At 47.4% G+C, this 16,045-nt stretch overlaps 1 pseudogene; it reads left to right on the forward strand.

The window, feature by feature from the left end:
* Positions 1-14,947: 14,947 nt before the first annotated feature.
* On the forward strand, positions 14,948-15,723 carry LOC147666203 (solute carrier family 66 member 2 pseudogene; annotated as a pseudogene).
* The last annotated feature ends 322 nt before the right edge of the window (positions 15,724-16,045 follow it).

Raw genomic sequence — 16,045 nt, forward strand, 5'->3', positions numbered from 1 at the left:
GTTCCTCAATGTCTTCTAAAAACAATGCCCGAGGCATTATAGAAGGACGAAAAGATAGCAACTGCTCGACAGCTCGTCGAACATTGCTACCCACCAGTATTCCGCTCGCAAACTGAAGCTGAAGATTAGTCAGAGCAGTCAATACATCGTCAGATGCATCAGCAGAGATTTGGTCACGTAAAAGCTTGCACATTTCTTCAAACACAAACCTTTGTGTCGGTTCGTTGAATTGACAAAACGTATCAAGCACTATACGTGGAGGATTTCTAAGGGGGTATTTAATCCAACCCGTCGCCATATTATACAGCGAGTCACGTTCCCTACTACCGGGAAGCTGGCTTTGCCTTTGAGGACCATCAGAGCCAGCGGACTCAAGAACGGGTCCAAGAGAATTAAAGAAGTTAGCAGCGACAGAGGGGGTACGACGTCGAACAGATGGAGAAGAAGAGTAACACAACGGGGTAACAAGAGAAGTGTCAGGAACAGAAGAGACAGCAGGGGTAACCAGAACAGTAGAGACAGCGGGAGCAGGAGTATGAGGAAGTACAAGCGGGGGAGCAGTAGGGACAGGAGCAGGTAATGGAGCGGGAACAGGTTGAAGAACGGGGACAGGTTGTGGAACAGGAACGGGAGCAGATGGAGGAACAGGGACAGGGGGAACCACTGGAGCTACGGTACCCTGTGCGTACGGAGGTGGTGACTTCAAGAGATAGGACAACAAGGGGTCCTCTACTGATTCCTCCTTCTTATCTGTACCCGTCAGCAAAGCGGGGTAACACTTATCTATTGTCATACGCGGCAATCTATCGAAAACTTCCTTTTCCTTTTCCTCCTTATCTCGCTGGAACTGCTCTGCGTTTCTTACCGTTGTAACAATACCTTCTCTCTTATTACGTTTAATCTGCTTGATTTCTTTCTGCTTGGCTTCTTTACGCCACAACCGAAAGGAATCAAACATGGCCGGCCTTACTTTTCTTTGGAACAATTTAGCTTCTAGATTATCTAAAATCAGGGTCTCAAAACTGCCATGAGGTGGCAAACTAAGGACACCGTCTTTTTTAGTGTAACAAACCCAACACTCATTGAATGTAATTGGGCCCAAACCGTGTCTACTGTACAACTCGTAAGTTGGAGTTCCAACCGGAGGTATCGGACACGAGTCCTCCAGTCGGGAATCCGCACCACAACTTCTGAAGCAACTGAACAAAGTACTACGGCCAGGCATCGTGCACACTAACCGAGTTTCACAAACGTCAAGGGTTATAGGATTTACAATGTCCCTGCAAACAGCAAAAACCCTCGGTTTTTGGCGACTGCAGACGTCAAATATCACAACAAAGAACAAAGTACTAAGAACCACAAATGCAAGGAACCATGCAACAACTAAGCACCCACAACAAAGGACTCTGGGAGCGACCCACAAATACTTAACTCAAAGATCAATGGCGTCACCAGGAAGGCCCGTCAATCGTCTCGCTGTACCAAGGTCTACGCCAGGCGCCAAAACAGGTCTACAGTCAGGGCAGCAGTCCGTCGCAGCCGTCAGGAGGCGGGGATCTTCGCGGGAAAAGTCGTCGGGCCACTTGTTTCGACAACAGGATCGATGAAGCGGGGTGCACCTTCCCTCGGAGATTTCACACGAAGTTCCTCACGATCGTCGGGCTTTGGACCGGTACCACTGATGCAGCCTCACTTTGGGCGCCAACTGAAGGACTGAGTTTTTTCTAAGACCCAGCGGTGCCAGGGATAACACCTAAAACCTTCGTGGGTAACCTGTTCCGGCGTACAAATGACAGAGACACGGGACACTTCCTTCGGCGTCAAAGATTCGAGGTTTATTACTGCAGGGAACACAGAAGTCACAGGAAGCACAACACGTGTAGGTTCGAGGAGTCTGCTTCAACTTGTATCTGTGGATCGCTCCTCTTATACAGTTTTCGTGCATAGGATAACATGGTACACAGAGGTTTACAACTTGGTTCCCATCGTAAAGACCATAAGGGGTCGCTTTCATGTATTCAGGGCCCGGAACATAAGTACAGTAACGTTTGGTAGTTCCCAACTGTAAAAGCACATCTTCCCACCATTAGTACATTCCAATCAGCAGTAAACAAATCGAGGACGAGACAGAAACAGGTGCAGAGGAAGACAGGAACAGTGAGCAGATCGAAAAGGGTGTAAAAGGGGAGGTATCGGGAAACACGAGCTGCAGGCATCAAAGGGGACGTGCCTAATGAATGCACAACTGAGACAATAGACCAGCACGGCAAGATGAGCCTCGAGCGGGGCCATCTGCCTCACAGTATCATACCCCTCATCATAAAGACACTTTCAAAGGAAACGTGTCTTCCGCAAAAGTTTGGGAATCCCAGGGTCGCGAAGCGGACAGCGTTTGTTCGCTGGCTACTTGAGGGCAAGAAACAAAATGGATGCCATATCTAAGATGGAACCCGTGGGTTCAGATAAAGAAACCCACGAAACAAACAAACGGTTTAGGCTAGCACAGCGAAAACGCGTACACCCACTAAACTCGTCATTTGCGGTTCATAGATACCAGACTCGACCATATTCGTGCGAGTCGAAAACACCACTTACAATTGTCACGGAACCTCAGTAGAAGGACAGTTGTGTGTTGAGGCATTCAGGTGCTAAGTCGTAGAGGGCCTTGTGTGCGTGGGTAAGGAGCCGGAAAGTTGATCTTTTGTTGACGGGAAGCCAATGGAGGTCTTTCAGGTGGCCGGAGATGTGAGCTTGACAGGGGATGCCCAGTATGAGTCTGGCAGAGGAGTTTTGGATGCGTTGGAGTTCTTTCTGCAGTTTGGCTGTGGTTCCGGCATAGAGGGTATTTCCATAATCCAGTCGGCTAGTGACCAGTGCATGGGTGACTGTCTTTCTTGTTTCGGTGCAGATCCAACGGAAGATTTTTTTGAACATTCGTAGTATGTTGAAGCATGAAGATGAGACAGCGTTGACTTGTTTGGTCATTGAGAGGGAGTAGTCTAGGATGAAGCCCAGGTTACGTGCGTGATCTGTGGGTATGGGTGCTGTACCCAGGGCCGGTGGCCACCATGAGTCGTCCCAGGCAGAGGGGGATGATCCTAGGATGAGGATTCCGTTTTGTCCTAGTTTAGTTTTAGACGGCTGTTTTTCATCCACTCGGCTACTTCTTTTATTCCTTCGTGTTGATTGGTTTTGGCGATACTTGGGTCTTTGGTGAGGGAGAGGATCAGCTCGGTGTCGTCTGCGTAGGAAATGATGTCGAGATTGTGTTGTAGCGCGATGGATGCGAGGGGACTCATGTAAACGTTGAAAAGGGTGGGACTGAGAGATGTTCCTTGTGGTACGCCGCATATGACTTCGGTGGCCTCTGATTTGAATGGGAGGAGGCCGACTCTCTGGGTTCTTCCGGTGAGGAACGAGATGATCCAGTCCAATGCTTTTCTTTGTATTCTGAAGTTGCTGAGGCGTTGAATGAGGTTGCTATGACAGACTGTGTCGAAGGCGGCGGAGAGGTCGAGTAGGATGAGGGCAACTGTTTCTCCATTGTCCAGTAGCGTTCGGATGTCGTCTGTAGCAGCGATGAGGGCGGTCTCGGTGCTGTGTTTGGCTCGGAATCCAGACTGTGAGGGGTCGAGGGAATTGTTGGATTCCAGGAAGGCGGCGAGCTGATTATTGACGGCTTTCTCAATTACTTTGGCAGGGAATGGGAGGAGTGAGATGGGGCGGTAGTTCTTAAGTTCAGAGTGGTCTGCTGTGGGTTTCTTCAGAAGGGCGCTGAGTTAGGCATGTTTCCAGCTTTCCGGGAAGGTAGCGGAGTTGAAGGAACAGTTGTTGACATCGCGGAGGTAGGGTGCGATGATGGAGTCTGCTTTGTTGAAGATGTGGTGGGGGCATGGGTCGGTTGGTGAACCTGAGTGCATGGAGTTCATCAGGCGGATGGTGTCTTCAGTAGTGATTGGGTTCCAGGCGTGAAGGTTGTGAGAGTGCCGTTTTGGTTCGGGGGTGGGTGGTGTGGATTGATCTTCGGCCTGGTTTTCAAAGCTGTTATGTACGTCAGCAATTTTGTTGTGGAAGAAAGAGGATAAAGAGTCGCAGAGGTCTTGGGAGGGAGTGATGTCGTTGGTGCCTGTGGTGGGGTTGGTAAATTCTTTGGCGATGTTGAATAGTTCCTTGCTGTTGTGGGCGTTGTTGTCAAGTCAATCCTTGAATGCTGATTTCTTGGTGGATCGCATCAGTTGGTGGTGTTTGCGGGTGGCGTCCTTGAAGGTGGTCAGGTTGTCAGTGATTGGGTTTTTTCTCCAGGTTTTCTCGAGGGTACGACATACCTTCTTGGATTTCTTAAGGTCATCGTTGAACCAGGGAGCTTTTTTGCTACCTAGTTTGATCTGGTGGTTTTTCAAGGGTGCTAATTCGTCAGCGCAGTGGGAGATCCACTGTGTGAGTTTGGTGGCAGCTTGGTTTGGGTCCGATGATATGGCAGGGGGGTTTTGATTAAGTGATGTGAAGAGTTGGTCGGTGGTGATTTTGTTCCAGTTTCGTTGAGGAATAGGAAGTGGGGGGATGTGGGTCGTGGTTTTTTTGTAGCTGAAGTGAACGCAGCTGTGGTCCGTCCAGTGGAGAGCTGTGGTGTGATCGAAGGAGATGTGTTTGCTGGAGGTAAAGATAGGGTCGAGCGTGTGTCCGGCTAGGTGGGTGGGGGTGTCAACAAGTTGTTTGAGTCCGAGATTGGCCAGGTTGTCCAGAAGGGTGGTGGTGTTGCTGTCGTTTTTCTTTTCCAGGTGGAAGTTGAGATCTCCCAGTAGAATGTAGTTCTCTGAGGTGAGGGCATGTGGGCTGATGAAGTCTGTGATGTCTTCGTTGAATTGTGTGCGGGTTCCTGGTGGTCTGTAGATGAGGGTGCCTCTAAGTGTGGTCCTGGGGTCCGTGTGGATCTGGAAGTGGAGGTGTTCGGCGGTCGTGAGGTTATCATCGGAGCTGGTCATGATTCGGATGGTGTTTTTGTGGACGATGGCGATGCCTCCTCCTGTTTGGTTGGTGCGGTCCTTTTGGATGATCTTGTAATTGTCCGGGATGGCTATGGCGATGTCGGGCGCTGAGGAGGCGTTCATCCAGGTTTCTGTAAGGAAGGCGACGTCCGGTGATGTAGTGTCGAGTAGGTCCCAGAGTTCAGTGGCGTGTCTGTGGGCCGAGTGGGTGTTCAGTAGGATGCACTTCAGATGGTTAGACTCGGAGCTGTGTTTGAAAGAATTGGATTTGGTGTAGGTCCTGATGCTGGCGAACTTGCAGGAGTGGCAGGCGAATGGTCCATGGGTGTGTCCTGGGGCGGCTTCGCAGCATTGAGGTGTGCGGCCGGGGTTAAGGGCTGAGAGGGTAGCGTTGTCATACGATATGCGGTAGCAGTGGGTTTTGGGAGGACAAGAGGGGTCTGGCGCTGGGTGCGGACGGGCGTAGACGGGCTTACCTTGGGCGCACCTTCGGCGCGCATGGGGCGCGTCCGCGGCGTGAATGCTGCGCGTCAGCTGTTCTGATATATGTAGATAGTGGAGGGGGTGGAGCAAGGGAGGGTCAGCTGGGAGGGGGGGAGCGGGGTGGAGCTGCGGGCTGGGACGGCACAACAACAAGATGGCAGCAAAAACTAAAGTTAACAGGACGAGGTTGGGGTGGGCAGAGGCGCAGGCACAATCAGGCAGAAAATAATTTATAAACAAAGCGACCTGCAAGCTATACAAATATAGCGTAACGCTAAGATATGGCAAAGCTGCAATTATTGAAATTGGGGCACACTTAGTAATCGGAGCCAATTACAAAGCGGAAGCACAAGCAATTGCTGCAAGGCGCTAGGATACCAGCTGGAGCCAGGGAGCGTGAGGGAGCGACCGCTTCAGACGGAGTCAGGACAGTCACAGCGCTGTGGTCAGAGGTGCGATCCTTAACTCTATTGTGGGAGGGAGGGTCAGCTGGGAGGCAGGAGCGGGGTGGAGCTGCGGGCTGGGACGGCACAACAACAAGATGGCAGCAAAAACAAAAGTTAACAGGACGAGGTTGGGTTGGGCAGAGGCGCAGGCACAAACAGGCAGAAAATAATTTATAAACAAAGCGACCTGCAAGCTACACAAATATAGCGTTACTCTAAGATCTGGCAAAGCTGCAATTATTGAAATCGGGGCACACTTAGTAATCGGAGCCAATTACAAAGCGGAAGCACAAGCATTGCTGCAAGGTACTACGATACCAGCTGGAGCTAGGGAGCGTGGGGGAGCGACCGCTTCAGACGGTGTCAGGACGGTCACAGCGCTGTGGTCAGAGGTGCGATCCTTAACTCTATTGTGGGAGGGAGGGTCAGCATGGAGGCGGGAACGGGGTGGAGCTGCGGGCTGGGATAGCACAACAACAAGATGGCAGCAAAAACGAAAGTTAACAGGAAAAGGTTGGGGTGGGTAGAGGCGCAGGCACAATCAGGCCGAAAATAATTTATAAAGAAAGCGACCTGCAAGCTATTCAAATATAGCGTAACGCTAAGATCTGGAAAAGCTGCAATTATTGAAATCGGGGCACACTTAGTAATCGGAGCCAATTACAAACAGAAGCACAAGCAATTGCTGCGAGGCGCTACGATACCAGCTGGAGCCAGAGAGCGTGGGGGAGCGACCGCTTCAGACGGAGTCAGAACTTAGAAAATACTAACAAGTGCAACATTAATGATCACAGCTGTGTGTCTGGATTTGGGGTGCAGAGGCGCCCCATTCAGAAAAGGGGGTGGTGATGAACAGAGTGTCTGAATTAAGAAGACCACTTTTACCCAGTCCAAAGATCAGGGCTTGATCCATCACCGTTATTTATCTCACTGCACCATCCCAGCTCAGAACCTGGCTATATGCAAATCAGTCTGTCCCTGGCCCAGTGCATCATGGGAACAGGGCAGACTAAACTACCAAGCCAATTCTTCACCAGAAAGGAGACAAGCTTCCGGGAACCGGTTTCTGGCATTTCAGCCGTCGTCGGCCTGGCTTGCTTGAATCCTGATGGTGCAGTGAGCAAGGGACTCATGTCTGAGTATACCCTGCCACACCTTTAGTGGCCAAAAACGAATCAGAAAAGGGGGTGGTGATGAACAGAGTGTCTGAATTAAGCAGACCACTCTTACCCAGTCCAAAGATCAGGGCATGATCCATCACTGTTATTTAGCTCACTGCACCATCCCAGCTCAGAACCTGGCTATATGCAAATCAGTCTGTCCTGGCCCAGTGCATCATGGGAACAGGGCAGACTAAACTACCAAGCCAATTCTTCACCAGAAAGGAGACAAGCTTCCGGGGACCGGTTTCTGGCATTTCAGCCGTCGTCGGCCCGGCTTGCTTGAATCCTGATGGTGCAGTGAGCAAGGGACTCATGTCTGAGTATACCCTGCCACACCTATAGTGGCCAAAAACGATTCAGAAAAGGGGGTGGTGATGAACAGAGTGTCTGAATTAAGCAGACCACTCTTACCCAGTCCAAAGATCAGGGCTTGATCCATCACAGTTATTTAGCTCACTGCACCATCCCAGCTCAGAACCTGGCTATATGCAAATCAGTCTGTCCCTGGCCCAGTGCATCATGGGAACAGGGCAGACTAAACTACCAAGTCCATTCATCTTGGTGTGTTGTTAACTTTCACGTGGCAATGGGTGGACCACGTCATCCAGAGAGCACGCAAAACGTCTCAAATTGTGTAAAAATGGAGTACAAGGGTTTAAAATCAAAAATAATGTGTGCACGGCAACTTCTACTAGATTTGTGAAATGTACTGTCCGACTCGCACGTAGCACCCATAAAAGAAATGAACAAGCTATATAAGTGATCAACAGACTTCTGAAGGACTGGAAAATTCACGTGAAAAGCACATCTTTAATGTCGAAGAAACCTGCTTGGGCGCATTTTGTTCTTACAAAGCAAGGACACGAGTACCATCAACCATTATTTACGATGTGGTTTTACTGTTTTTAAACTTTGTTGGCATGAAAAATGTAAATTGTACGTATAACCTAACGTGGTCAGGAAGATCGTTTTTTGCGCATGAGATAAGATCTACAGGGTGGGCGGGGGATGGTAAGGAATCAGCTGGGGTCATCACGCACGGCGTAGAGTGATAAAGCAGTGAACAACATGTAGGGGATTGGATACATTGACCGGGTTTTTTGCACAGAGGTATTATGGGAGAGGTAGGAAGATAGTGTGGAATGTAATGACAGGTTGTGATAGGCGAGGTAGTAAAAGGCCGGGTTTCATCTAAGGAGTTAAATCTACGGGAGAAGATGGCGTGCAGTCCAACGCCGCCATCGTGTGTGGAAATAGAACTTAATGTTACAGGTATGGAAGTGAGAGGCAGCAAACTCGGGTTGAGAGTTGGGGGACATAAAATGAAGATAACTGGAGTGGTATACTGGGAACCGAGCGTTAGATTGTGGAGGGTGTAACATCGTGATAAGAAAGTCAGTTAGGTGATTCGTTTAAGTTCAATTACGGTAGCATTTTAGCTCCGGTTTTTGAGGGTAGCGCTTAAAATGTGTATAACCATGTGGTGAATTCAAAAGCATTATTGCCACGTGACCTTGTTGCAAATTGTATTTAATTGCAGTTATTCAAGCAAAATGTTTATAGCAACGTCTTTTTTAATCTTTCAGTGGACCCCTGAGGAAGGACTTAAAAAAAGTCTGAAATGCATTGGGTGACATCATCATTGAATATTAAGGATGTTTAATGTTTTATAAGCGTGCCCGGAAAAAGGCCTGTTGTGGCATATCCGTGACACGAGAAGTATTATTAAAAAACATTGGCTAATCATGTGTGGACAGTACATTGGAATTAAATGAACTAACAATATTCAAATCAATGGAGTATATTGGATTTATTGGAGTAAAGAACTGAGAAAATACTAACAAGTGCAACATTAATGATCACAGCTGTGCGTCTGGATTTGGGGTGCAGAGGCGCCACATTCATCTTGGTGTGTTGTTAAAAATAACTAATACAGGTGATCAGCATCTCCTGGAGCCAGAATAAATACCTGAGATATCAGTTGTCGCAGGCAGGATAGCCAAGTACCAATGTCTGAGTATGCACACCTTGAATATAACTAGCACAGGTGATAGCTGTCTCCTACAGTGAGAAGAAATGCCTGATATATCAGCTGTAATTGGTAGGATAATCAAGTACCAATGTCAGCGGTATGCACATCTTAGCTATAACTAGTGCAGGTGATAGCCATCTCCTACAGTGAGAAGAAATGCCTGAAATATCAGTTGTGGTTGGAATGATAGCCAAGTACAAATGTCTGAGAACGCAAATCTATAGCTAGAGCAGGTGATAGCCGTCTCCTACAGTTAGAGGAAATGCCTGAGATATCAGTTGCCGTTGGCAGGATAGCAAAGTACACATTTCTGAGTATGCACACCTTAACTATATTTAGAGCTCGTGATAGCTGTATCCTACAGTGAGAGGAAATGCCTGAGATATTAGCTGTCATTGGTAGGATAGCCAAGTGCAAATGTCTCAGTATGTACATTTTAACTATAACTAGCGCAGGTGATAGCAGTCTCCTACGGTGAGAAGAAATGCCTGAGATATCAGTTGTCGTTGGCAGGATAGCCAAGCACAAATGTCTGTGTATGCACAACTTAAATATAACTAGTGGAGGTGATAGCTGTCTCATACAGTGATAAGAAATGTCTGAGATATCAGTTGTTGCTGGAATGATAGCCATTATCCAAGTACAAATGTCTGAGGATGCACATCTTAACTATAGCTAGAGCAGGTGATAGCCATCTCGTACAGTGAGATGAAATGCCAGAGATATCAGTTGTCTTTGGCAGGATATCCACTTTCCAATGTATGATTATTCATGTCTTAACTATAAGTAGCGCAGGTGATAGCCGTCTCCTTAAGCAAGAAGGAATGCTGAAGAAAAACCATTGGTCGTTAGCAGGATAGCCAATGCCTGTGTCTGAGTATGAATATCTTAACTATAACTAGTGCAGGTGATTGCTGTCTCGTACAGTGAGAAGAAATGGCTGAGATTTTAGTTGTCGTTGGCAGGATACCCAAGTACCAATGTCTGAGTATGACTATCTTAGCTATAACTAGTGCAGGTGATGGCTGTCTCCTAAAGTGAGAAGAAATGCCTGAGATATTAGCTGTCGCTGGCAGGATAGCCATTAGCCAAGTACATCTTAACTATAAGTAGCCCAGGTGATAGCCATCTCGTACAGTGAGAAGAAATGCCTGAAATATCAGATTGTGGGCATGTGTTGTCCGCTGCGGTGATGTGACCGGGACCGGGTTGTTGCTGCAAGTTGATGTGTGTCCAGGATGCAGTGGGGAGACTTGGTGGCAGGTGGGTCATGTGTGGGTGCCCTTGTGGTTGTGTTGTTGCCTCCAGCAGGGTCTCTTGTGGATTTGGACCTTGTGTCAGCCTGTGTGTTGTGTGTTGCTTTTGTGTAGTTGCGTACCTGCGGTATCGCCCACGGCGGCCCATTAGATGATAGTGCTGTAGCATGTAGAGCACCGGAAACACATGTAGAGTTGGGTCCATGGCGGTCATGACTGGGTGGTGTTGACCGGGTCTCTGCTATCATGCTCCGCTGTCTAGTTTCCACTGATGCCGGTTGGGCGGTGTCTCTGCTGAGGTGTGTCTGCTTGTTTGGGCCATCCTAATTTGTGGAGCGGGGCGGGCGTCATTCTGCACAGCGGTGAGTCACCATTGGCTCCTACCGCCGCTGTGGCGGGCGTACTTTTGATGGCGCTGCGGGTCGCTCTGCGGCAGGAATTGACCTATGTTTTGCATTACTAATATGGTGGACGTGTTTCCCGCTGCTCATGGGCGGAAAAGGGCGTTTTTTGCACCCACCAGCACCGCGATGGGGCCACCGCCCTACATCCTAATGGACCCCCTGGTCTCTGGACTCTATTCATAAGTCTGACTTTTTGTTCCTGCAGTTGTGGGTGAGAGCTGGACTTAACTGTCACAAGCAACAACTTAATATCGACTCACTTGACATCCTAGCCATGGAGCTGAATACCGCAACCAAGCCAAGTATACTTAGGGGCATATTTACAAGGGCTCAATCTCCGCTGTTTTGGCTTACAAAGCCAAAAAATCTGAGATAAAATCAGGGCCCTATTTAAAAGAAGGTGCTAACGTGCAAAGTTGCATGTTAGAACCTGTTCCTCGTTAGTGGGCACACCCCAGATGGACATTCTTGTAAATATCACTGTTGTTTACATCGCAATAGTTACAAGGTAGCCCACATGATTTTAGCACACAATAGATTATGGCAAAAACATCAGTTTTTGCCAAAATCAAACGTATGCTAAAATCCTGACTTGGCCATTCCTAACATACGGGGTGGATTATGCTGATATGACCCTGTGGGTTGTATCAGCAATGGATGATGACCTCCCTATCTCTGGAATTTGTATCACCCTGGAGTAACGCGTTGTTAATTACGCCCTACCAGCGCGATAAATACTCCTTATCCCAGAGGTGGTATCTCGTTCCCTCCAAGTCCTAGAAAGTTATCTTGAACAGTGTTCTGACCAGCAGTATGCCATCTTGGAGGGTGATTTTAACACAACCTTCAAGGCCCTCAACAATGATGATAATCACCTAATAAAAGAAGAGGATGCAGCTTGAACCTTCCCCTTCAGGATATTCTGCCAATCCACTGCTGGTCACAAGGAGCTCGACAACTAATGGCCCTAACTATTGAGCTTGAGCTCAGGGATGCTAATGGCTGAACAAAATCTGATTCAATAGGAGCCCCTGAGGACATCAAACTTCAACACATGACTAGAATTGATTATATTTTAATTGACCAAAGGTTATGGCCATCTTTCATGGACATGCTGGTTCCTGAAAGGTTGGAAAGCATTCACAACTCCCTCTCCGTGTCCATGCAGGCTCGTTCTGAGAGCATTCTTCCTGTCCCTGGCCCACTTTGTCATACAAGGACTTTGTACTGATATCTGACATGCGCCGCCTAAAGTAGAGTCGAGTGGTAGATCGCCCAGACAATATGTTGATCCTAATTGCTTACCTCAAAAAAGTTCTGGTGCAAATTTAGGGTGGCCAATCTGTTGCCTCTAATCACTTGATTTTTATTCATATTCTCTTTTTTGGTCTCATTATATCTTAATTTTCTGTTTCTGAACAGTCCCAGGTTTAACAAAGGATATGATAATCTTCATCGCATACCTTTGGCTATGAAAGCTTACAGGTTCCATGTCAAACAGCACCAGGAAGAGAAGTGCTGGAGTGCCCGTCAGGACACCTGTACTGATATAGATCTAACTTGTTTTTGGCAGCTTGTTTCCCAGGGTGGTACTTTATCTGTATTGGAACCTTCTAAAAACTGTGGGGCTTATTATCAAGGGGGTTTCTCTCCGCTTTTTTGGCTTTAAAAGCCAAGAAAGCGGAGATAAAATTATCTCCCTATTACCTACCTGTCGCTAACACCAGTTAGCGACAGATAGTAGGAGAAAGCGATCATCTTGGGCCCCGCTTTGCATGTCAGTGAAATTTATAACTAATGACATGCAAAGTGGGCGTGCCAAGATGTTAGCGACTGGAAACAGTCGCTAACATCGCTATCTCCTATTACCAACTTTTGGAGATATTCGCGCTTAGCTAACACCTGCCACTGAGCATTTTCTAGTCATGTTATCCAATTGTAGGTGGATAACATGGCTAAGAGCATTAGCTCGGTAATGCATGAATATCTCTGACTTTTCAGCGATATTCAAGCATTTCGGCCGATTTTTATCGCTTAGGAGATAAACCTTGATAATAGCAATGTTCCTAAGCGATAAAAATCGCCGCAGCAGGGCGATAAAAATATTGCCGCTAAGCATACATAGCGATAATTATCGCTAGTTGTTAGTAATATGCCCCTGTGCTCCTTATGATTGGGTCGACTACTTTCAAAAACTATACTCTGATTACTACTCCAGCTCTACCTTGCCTTCTACACCATTGTTTAACATTTCTGATACTGTTCATTCTTCATCAGATGTTACCAGGAGATGGGCCTCAGTGTTGGAGGATGTCCTGGCTGTTGTTTTTTTATCTGACCAGGCGATTTGGGCCAGCTACATTTTAGCAATTGCTAACACCTTGGCCGGAGGGGCTCCCATTCCCATTTCTTTTAAGGATGGCACACTATTACCAATTTACAAGAAAGGAGACATGTCTCAACGTTGCAACTATAGTCCTAATAGTCTAATTGGCTGTCTTCAAAAAGTATTTGTCACTGTGCATACTCCAAATTCCAGAAATGGATACATGAGAAAGACATTCTTAGCCCTTTCCAAGCAGACTTTTGGATGAAAGCCTCCACTATTAATCAGGCCTTTCAGTTCTTTCTGATCTATTTGTTGACTGCTATAATTGGCAATGGCAACCATTGCTTTAGTCTATTTAAAATCCGCTTTTGACTTGGTCCCACCCCCACTCTCTGGCAGGCTCCTATTCACTTGAGCTTGTCCCTGAATATCTTGTTCCATTTGATATGCCTCCATGACGGCAACTTTGCACGCATAAGGTGGGGGAAGCAGGATCAGTTGACCAATAGGATTCCAGTCCTTAGAGTCCTTAGAGGTGTTCTCCAGGCTGCGCACTGGCCCCCAAGCTCTCACAATGGCCTGGGTAAAAACTCTTATCTTTGTATTTGTTGACAATAAGCATGCGTGGAAAATCCGTTCCGCTCGTGGATTTTGCAGATTTTCGGTTTATTCGCAATCCGCAAGATTCGCGAATTTCCCGCAAAATCCACGAGTGGAACGGATTGGGTCAAAAGTTCAAGCTGACTTTGGTAACTCTTTTAGAATGGCTCTGGCGCAAGCTGCCAGAGCCATTCAAAATAGTTACAAAAGTCAGCTTCAACAGGAAGCACTAATAGATAAAGTAAAGCAGGTGCTCGAGTTGAAGCTCAAATTCAGTTCCACAATCATTAATCACCCCAAACTTGGGGTCATTAATGATTGTGTAACTTAATTTGACCTTCAACTCGAGCACCTGCTTTACTTTATCTATTAGTACTTGTACCTATTTTAAAATGGCGCTTGCAGCTTGCCGACGCCATTCTATGTGGGGCTGAAGGCAGAAGGGCACAAAAGTGGGACAGAGGGCAGAAGGGGACAAAAAATGAGTGAGGCAGAGGGCAGCAGGGCACAGAAACGAGTGGTACAGAGGGCAGAAGGACATAAAAAACGAGAGGGTGGCAGTGATTAACCAGGCAAAAAAAAAACCTGCGAACACGCAAAGCGCACCCCGAACACCTGCGAACACGCAAAGCGCCCCACAAACACACAAAAATGAAAAAATCCACAAATTCGCACAAACTCGTCAATTTTGCGGATCGCGAATTCGCAAATCCGCAAATTTGTGGATCGCAAATTCGCAAAATTCGCCCATGCTTAGTTGACAACACTTTGTTGATCTCTAAGACCCCGAGTGAGCTTCAGAAACTTCTGACACATTTTGTTGAGTTCTTCCTCACCTGTGACTTGAAGGTCAACACAACTAAAACTAAACAGAAGTTATTTAACCCTCACAAATCTCATTAAAAAAGCATTACCTTAGGGGTGGTACCCTTAGAGAAGGTGGACATTTTTACCTACTTGGGTGTCACATTTAGTGGTTGTATGTTCTGGATTCCCAAGTCAACAAAGTAGCCCTAAAGCTCAAACAAATCTCGGGCAGTCAAAAGAACTGGTGGTAGTGTTTCCCTAACAAGAGGGAAAACGTCCCGTGGCGTTTTGGCAACGGTTACGGAGTCGGCTGACAATCGACTCGCTAGAGACTGCAGCAGATGCGAAGCAGAGGAGTCGGATTTCTGGAGGACGGTGTCCCTTCCACTCAGCCCCCGTGCAGTCCCCCCTTCAGAGGCAGCCGGAGAGACAACATCAGAGCCCCAGGATGAAAGAGAGTTTGCAGTAGGATGATGTGACAGCCATGGCAGCAGGGTGACATTACAGTCACCTGAAGAAGCCCTCCGCAACTGATTGTTCCCTGTCTGCGGCATAATGATGGAAGACAACAGCTGGGAATGGCTTGTAGAGATGCTGCACCAGCTGGTTTCCTGGAGAGCAGCTGGAGCCATGATGTTTGGTGGAGTGGTACCCTACATCCCTCAATACAGGGATATTAGAAGGACTCAGAACACGGAAGGCTTTTTGACTTATGTCTGTCTTATGCTCCTGGTCGCAAATATTTTACGAATACTGTTCTGGTTTGGAAGACATTTTGAAAGCCCGCTCTTGTGGCAAAGCATCATCATGATCCTCACCATGTTGATGATGCTGAAACTGTGCACAGAAGTACGGGTGGCGAACGAGCTGAACTTGAAGCGTCGTTCCTTTGCAGATTTTGATATGAACAGCTTTTGGCACTGGAGCAGGTTCATGGACTACCTTCAGTGCGTGTTGAGTTTTACCTTTGTGAAGGGATACATCACCTACCTCTGCCTGGACTTTGTTCTCTTCGTAGAAACACTAGGCTTCCTCGTGGTCTTCACCGAGGCCATGCTTGGCATCCCACAACTCTACTACAACCACCAAAACAGATCCACAGAAGGAATGAGTGTAAAAATGGTACTGATGTCGACGAGTGGAGACACCTTCAAGACTATTTACTTCATCATCAATGATCAACACCAAGAAGTCCCATACTATGGTGGTGTCCCGTAAGAAGTATAAAACTATGTCCCTTCTTTGTAAAGGTGAGGTTGTGTCCCAAGTAACATTGTTCCCCTATCTGGGCGTAACCTTTGACGAAAAGGGCACCTGGGGTCCACAGATCAAGATAAAAAAGCTGGCCATGACCAGAGCCGCTTCAGCCCTCGTAGGGTTTGCAAATAGGCTGTGAGGAAGACCAATGGAGGCCATTTTAAAAGTATATATAACGCGAAATGTATTGCTATAGCCACATATGGCGCCCCCCTATGGGGGTACCTGTCCAATGATCTACTACAAAGGGCTGAAAATAAATTCCTTCGTCGATTACTTTCTG

The sequence above is a fragment of the Lissotriton vulgaris genome, unplaced genomic scaffold (genome assembly GCF_964263255.1).
Source record: "Lissotriton vulgaris unplaced genomic scaffold, aLisVul1.2 SCAFFOLD_845, whole genome shotgun sequence".
Lineage (NCBI taxonomy): Eukaryota > Metazoa > Chordata > Amphibia > Caudata > Salamandridae > Lissotriton > Lissotriton vulgaris.